Source organism: Drosophila elegans, unplaced genomic scaffold, assembly GCF_018152505.1.
Source record: "Drosophila elegans isolate 14027-0461.03 unplaced genomic scaffold, ASM1815250v1 contig_397, whole genome shotgun sequence".
In the NCBI taxonomy this organism is placed as follows: domain Eukaryota; kingdom Metazoa; phylum Arthropoda; class Insecta; order Diptera; family Drosophilidae; genus Drosophila; species Drosophila elegans.
Window position 1 is genome coordinate 1839084 of NW_024545782.1, and position 7978 is coordinate 1847061.

The following is a 7978-nucleotide window of genomic DNA, read 5'->3' on the forward strand; positions in this document are numbered from 1 at the left end:
ATGATGGCGGATCCGTAGCTAACGGAAGATTCTATGGTTGCCTTGCTTCTTAATTTTTCCAGCGCTTTTGTGTTGTTAATGTTGAGTTCCTTGACCATTTGTAGTGAGAGAACTTCCTCTAACTTAGTCTTTTCGCCCAATAGTTGGAATAACGGAGGTTCTGGTTCGACTACGTTGATTTCATTTGACTTGAAGATGGTTTCACCAATTGTTACCGTCGAATTACGATATTGTATTATGAAAGAGCCTTGCAGTTGTAGAAGTTTTTCATCTAGTGAGACTGGTCCATTGAAGTTGTTTAGCAGGATGGTGCCTGGTAGTATTTCTTCGAAATCCGGTATATGTTGATTGTTGATCATCTTACATTCTGGTTCTCGAAGGTTTAATAGAGCGTTTACGCAAGTATCATTGCTTAAGTCTAACAAATTTTCTGAATTACAAATTGTCTTATCATTATAGGATTCACAAGGTTTAATTATTGCCAATAATTGTCTCTTACATTCTAAAAAATTTTCATATTTTATATCATTGATTATTTGGGCTTTTTTTATTGCTTTAATTTTTAAAGTTCTACAATTATCTGATTCAATGGTTGGTAAGCTAATAATGTAAATAAGGTCGTTGCCATTTGTGGCTAACTTGATTCGAGCAAATTCCAATAATTCTTCTATGTTAAAAAATAAGTTATTTTCTTTTTTTAAAAATTTCTTCCACTATTTTGGTTTCTGTGTTTGTAAGTACAAATGAATTTATTGTATTAGATTTGGCCCATGTAATTGCGTATATTATGTTAATTATTTCTTCTTTTATTAATTGAATTTTATACTTTAAAATATTTGCTTTCTGATTTATGATTTCTTCCGAGCTCTGGGTAATTTTCAACATTGCATTAGTAGCGTTAGTAAGTTGGTTTATTTTTTGATTAATTAATCTGTTAATTACTACTTGTCTATTGTTGTTTTCTAGCTGCTCATTTATCTTGTCTTCTAAGATCTGATAGTCGTGAATTGTTCTGTGAATTGGAATAGTCGAGGACTGTAGTTATTCCCAAGCATGTTGGTAAAAATAATCTGAAAAATTATGTTCTTATATTATTTTTATGTATGATTTTTCCGGTTTGTGTTTTAATGGTAGTCGTTCTATTTTCCGCTACTTTCTCGGTTTTGTATCTAGGTGTAAGTTTAGTTCCTAATCTTTTATCTATTTTTACATGTACAGTTTCGCCTGGCTTAAAAAGTTTTGGTAATATTTTTCCTTGATTATGGTATTCGAGGTCGGCTGTTTGTTTATTTTTAATTTTCTTTTTTATTTCTTCTCGTTTCTTTTCTATGTCTTCTGTTGAACTAGAGATTGTGCTTCTGAAAAATATGTCTATGGGTCTTTCTTTTGTTACAGAATGTATCGATTTATTATATTCTTGAACTGCTTTAAAGATTAAATCTTCAAATGATATGCTCCCGTTGTCTTTTTTGAGACACCGCATGATTTCAGATAGGGTTGAATGAAACCTTTCTATTTGTCCGTTACTTGTCGATGCGTACGGTGCGGTGGTGTGTAATGATATTTTGAGTTCATCTTCTAACATAAACTTTATTGCTGCTGAGCCAAATGATCGTTCGTTGTCCATTATTATCCATTTCGGCATACCGAAAGCAATTAACATTTCCCTCAACGGATTTTTAATATCTTCAGATGCTCTTGACTCTAAAATTTTTACTTGAACATATTTTGAAAACTTGTCAATTCCCGTTAAGACTCTATGTTTTTCGGTAATATAAATATCTATGTGAACTATTTCTCCTGGGTAATTAGGAATAGGGGTCGGTTGGATTTCTCCTTTTGGGGGGTGTCTATCGTATTTTGATTCTTTACAAGTTTGACAGGCTTGAACTATTGCTTGGATTTTCTTGGTAAGTTGTGGAAAGAAATAATTCTTCAAAATTTGTAATTTGATCTCTTTTGCATCTCTATGGCCTCGTTTATGTTCGAGGATAATTATTTCGTTTTGTTGGGACTCCGAAGTTACGTCGTCTATTTCGTTTTGAGTAAACCTTACCTTGTATGATTTAAAATAGGTAGGGTAAATGTTTTGAATTTTTCCCATTACCTCTTCGGATGTAATGATTCCGTTTATAAGCTTAGGATCAAGTTTACTAGTTAAAATTGCAATAAGTTTTTCTTCCGTGTAAGATTTTTGTTTAATTATGTGTCTGTGGTATGTTGGGAATGGCATTTCGAAGCTATAGGAATCTGTATCGGCAGTCAGTAATAATAATTGGTTTTTAAATACGTTAATTGGAGCTTCTACTGAAAATATGAGGTTGTGTGACGAGCTTTCGTCGCTATTGGCTGATGCTGAGGAGCTGATTGAATTAATTTCTGCGGGGGCCCGGGACAACGCGTCCGCTACCACATTAGCTACTCCGGGCTTGTACCTGATCTCGTGGTTATACTCGCCAATGAGGTCTCTCCAGCGTTTAAGCTTAGCGTTATGGTTATTTACGCTATTCGAAAAACTCAAGGGTTGGTGATCCGTGTATATTACCACTTTTGAATACCCGTAAAGATAATGTCTTAAACTTTGGAGCGCCCAAACGATCGCGAGCATCTCTCTTTCGTTAGTTGCGTAGTTCTCTTCAGTCTTTGACAGGGTGCGTGAAATGAACGTTATTGGCCTATGATTTTGTTCCAATACTGCGCCTATTGCGTAACTTGAAGCGTCAGTAGTCAATTGAAATTCTTTTCCGAAATCTGGATAGGCAAGGGTAACCTCCCTGGAGACGAGAGTATTTTTAAGTTTCTCGAATGCTGTAATCGCATCTTTGCTCAAGTTGATAGCAGTTCTGCTTGACTTGGTCTTAGATATCCGGCCTTCTTCGCCTCTTAGAAGAATGGTTAGTGGTTTTGCTATTTTGGCGTAATCTTTTATGAACCGCCTATAATAACCTGTCATGCCCAAAAAGGAACGGAGATCTTTTAATGTTTTTGGGACTGGAAATTTTGTAATCGCTTTTATTTTATCTATGTTGGTTTTTACTCCATTTTCTGATATTGTGTACCCCAAGAAGTCTACTTCGTTTTTAAAAAAATGGCATTTCTCTATTTGAACCCTCATATTTGCGTTTTGTAGCGTTGAAAATACTCTTTCCAAGTTTTTGCCGTGCTCCACTTCGTTTTTGCTAAAGACTATAATATCATCAACGTATACATAGCAAATTTTCCCTATGTATTCTCTCAATATGTCGTCTAACGCTCTTTGAAAAATGGAAGGGGAATTTTTCAAACCGAATGGGAGTCTCGTAAATTCATATTTTCCGCCATTTACCGCGAATGCTGTTTTTTCTATGTCTGTATCTTTCAGTGGTATTTGATGAAAACCGCTCTTAAGATCTAATACCGAAAAATATTTGTTGTCCCCGAGTTGCGCAATAATTTCTCCAATTTCGGGTATGGGATACCGATCTGAGATAGTAATTTCATTAAGTTTCCTATAATCAATTACTAATCTGTACTTTTTTTCTTCGGACTGGCCGGACTTTTTCGGAACTACCCAGACTGGTGCGTTATATGGTGATCTTGAAGGTCTTATAATACCATCTCTTAGCATCTCAGTTATTTGTTTTTCTACCTCTTGTTTGAGTGATATTGGGTATGGGTAATGTTTTCCGTAAACTGGAGAATCTGATGAAGTTCTGATCTCACCTACTACTTTAGTTGTGTATGCTAACTTTGAATCGGGATCTGCGAAGAGGATTTTGTGGCTTTGTACGAGGAGTTTTATTATTGATTTTTGTGACTCGGTCATATGGCTGACTTGCGGTCCAATTGTATTTACTGCTTGTGTCGCTAGTTGATGAATTTTAATTTTGCGTTTATTTCCGAGAATTAATATATCATTTTTTACATCTATTATTGCTCCTAGTCTTTTCATTGTGTCATTGCCCAAGATACCATGAAAGGTTTTCAGGGTGTCTAGTAAAAAGAATTTCATGGGTGTATCCGAAATATTAGCGAGCTTAAGTATTGCGTGTTGTGTTATTTTATTGTTACCACCGACTGAACTAACTGAAAAAGTGTTCTCATTTGGCTTTGGATTTGGTACTAATTGATTTTGAATATAATTTTGATTAGAGCCCGTGTCGATTAGGAATTTTAGAATTTTTCCGTTCCCCGTGGTTACTTTAAAGTAAGGTAGTGAGGAACGATTTATTCTAAAAAATAAAGTTCTGACATATCTATGTATTCTTGTTGTTCGTTATCGTTTTGCCATACATATTCCTCCTGAAGTTCGTTAACGTTATTTTCTTCTGCCAACTGATAATACTCTTGTTCTGAACTTGATGAAGTTTCATCTGGATTTTGCTGCGCGTTACTTCCTGTCTCTGGTTGAATATGGAACTGTCTTGGCATCTTATTATTATTTGGGGCATTAGCGGTGCTGAGAGGTCTTTTCCCTGCATAATCATTATTTGCTGGTTTGTTCATATAATTTATATGACGTGATCGAACTGACTGATCTACGTCCATAGGTACCGGTTTCGGTTGTGGTCGTGGCGGAGGTTTTGGTATGCTATAGGTCGCTACTACACCGGATTGGTTTGTATAAGGTTGACTATAAGATTTGAATTGGTTAGTTTGAGTAATTAGGGGTTTTCCGGATTGGTTTGGGTTATGGTAGAGATGCGGATGGAAATTTTGTTTGACGGCTACCATCCGATATGGTTGTTGGGGTTTAGGTGGTAGCATGGGTGCCCTCCCTAAATACGGAGTTTTTGGTGTCTGGTTATTCCTAGCATTTTGATTCTCTAGCAGACTGCATAAATGTAGAGCGTGTCCTAAGTCATGTGGTTCTTTAATGGCCAGCAATTGTGCCAGGTTTCCATTAAGTCCTCTGACAAAAGTGTCTAAGGCTTTTTCCCTATACATGGCTGTCAGAGATTGTATAGTTTCTTGTGAGGCATCTAAGCTGCCAATTTGGTTCAGAATTAGTGATAATTGTTGATAGACTGCCTGATAATATTCATCTATAGTGTTGTTACCTTGGTTAAGAGCATATAGTTGATATTCTAAGGTCTTTAAGTCGCGCTTGTCGGCGAAATGCGCTGTTAGGCATTTTGAAATAGCTGTCCAATCTAAGGGGGTATTATATGATTCTAATACTGCGTCCGCTTGACCAGTAATTTTGTTACGGATTGCTAAAAGAATTCCATAATATTTTGGTGAACCAATTCTGTTTTCATAGATTTTTAACACCCTCTCGACACTTTTCCTCCATGATGAATATTCACTTTTGTTTCCTGAAAAGTCTCTAAGTGTCCGAACAATGTCTGGTAATTTATCTAACTCACTAAGATTGTGCGTTAATTCTCTTTTAATTGTTTGGTCTGTATATTTGGAAAAATCTTTATTTGGATTAAGTATTTCCTTTACTAGTCTACTGAGATTTGTCTCTAAGATTGTTTTTATTTTTTCCTCAATGTCCCTCTCGGTCATGATTCGTGTGTTTATTTGTGTGGAACTGGCTGATGAGGGTCCGGTAAGATTCGCGAGTCTGTCTGCCAAATCTTGTTCGGTCATTTTGGGTATGGATATATGAGCAGCGAAAAGTTTAATTTAATTTTTTTTTAATTTTAGTTATTCAGAATTCGGAAGTTGTCTTCTAAGAATTAGGGTGTGCGATTTTCTATTACCTTTGTAATTATTGTGTGGGAATTTTTATTTTCCCTATATTTTGGATTTTTTCTTTTTAACTTACTAAAATATGTCTTCTACACCTTATATTTGGGTAAAACTTTTACTTCTTTGAATATTTTTCGATTAAATATTTTTTATGTCTTTGTTAATAAATTGCTTAAAACTATTCTTACAGTAGTAACATATCTCGGCGTGCTCTCGTGATGACAGGCTCGGCAGATTCCGTTTTATCTCACTCTGCAACGATCTCTCCTGAGTGTGAGTTTACTAAGGGGCCTTCTCTGTACCTTAATTCACGTTCCCTTCGAACGGATACTAAAGGGATCACGGCGATAAAATTTGGCCTGATTATTCCACCGGGTACAAGTCCTGTTTTTTTTTTTTCAGGAGTGACAATTTGCGGCGTTTTTTAAACGGCACTTTTGCACTTCCGAATCTCGGTATTTTTGGTTTTTTACTTCTCACTGATTAGGTGGAGGTTTGAAACGAAACGTCAGAATTTTTTACTTTCTGAACTTCGCGAGACGCGGAACTTGTTATCCTTTCGCGGTTTTAATCAGGTCCCTGTTCGGGCGCCAGTTAAAAGATTGGTTATGATTTTTATATAAAAAAATCAAACTTTCCTTTATTGAGTTGGATTAAGAACTAACTTACTTAGATTAAACAATTGTTTTTATAGCTACGCGTCGCTCCATCGCTGCCGCCGTCTCTGCCGCTGTTGATGTTTCTGCTGACGTTCTTTCATATTATTGGTTGCTGCTCTTGGTCGCCGTCGCCGTTGGCCAAACTTAATTGTAATTGGCCAGTGCATTTTAATTATAGTTTTTGTTGTATGCACTAAGTTGAGTTCGATCAACTTTGGAAATTGGCTATTCTGCATTCCCACGATCGCTGACCAAAAGGTGCAAGCTAAGTTCGTTAGAACTTTATTGAGAGCATTGCTTTGCTGTTAGTTGTGCAATTAATGCTTTCTTCTTCGGTTTGGGAAACTCTATTATTGAGGGCATTGCTTTGCTGTTTGTTGTGCAATCAATGCTTACTCATTTCCTCTGTCTGAGAAATTGTATTATTTTGGGTGTTAACTTATATTTATATTATTTCTATGGGAGCTATATGACAGAGACGTCCGATTTTGATAAAATCTAAACCATAATTCTGAAATATTTAACCATTGCTATATGTCGAAGAACTGAACAAAAAATTAAAAAACAGAAAAGTTATAATTTTTTTCATTTATTTTTCCGATTGTTCCTATGGGAGCTATATGCTATAGTCGTCCGATTTTGATATAATTTAAACCGTAAATCGGAAATATTTAACCATTACTAAATGTCGAAGGACTAAACAAAAAATTAAAAAACAGAAAAGTTATAATTTTTTTCATTTATTTTTCCGATTGTTCCTATGGGAGCTATATGCTATAGTCGTCCGATTTTGATGAAATTTAAACCGTAAATCGGAAATATTTAACCATTACTAATCGTCAAAGAACTAAACAAAAAATTAAATAACAGCAAAGTTATAATTTTTTTTCATTTATTTTTCCGATTGTTCCTATGGGAGCTATATGCTATAGTCGTCCGATCCGGCTCGTTCCGACTTATATACTACCTGCAAAAGAAAGACAACTTTTGGGAAAGTTTCATAGCTTTAAAACTGAGAGACTAGCTTGCATATAAACGGACGGACAGACGGACAGACTGACAGACGGACGGACAGACGGACATGGCTAGATCGACTCTACTAGTGATGCTGATCAAGAATATATATACTTTATAGGGTCGGAGATGTCTCCTTCACTGCGTTGCAAACTTCTGACTGAAATTATAATACCCTCTGCAAGGGTATAAATATTCCAATAATTTCTCTCAGAACCTAACTTATGCTACGGTGGCAAAAGACGGCGAATTTGCAAGAGCGAATGGGCGAAAGCATTACTGCCTCCCGCTCTCGCCCTACAACAAGTGACTTTAAATAAAAGCGCCAAGTGCGCAAACTGCGCCCCCCCTGAAGAGACGACGTCCTTCAGCCCAGAATGGGCAACAGGGCCAGTCAGTGGAATGCTTGACGACACTCCCCCTCCTGCGTCCTGACGTCCGCCACGCGAACCTTGCTATCGGCGCCGGCGTGCACCGCTACCACTCGGCCTATCCTCCACTGCTGGGGCGGAAGGTTGTCTTCGGCAGCGACGACGAGGCTGGAGGTTGTAGATGTACTTCCGGGACCATCGCTCCCATCACCTGTGCCTGAGAGACGAGACACCTCGCCATCGTCGCAGGCAGGT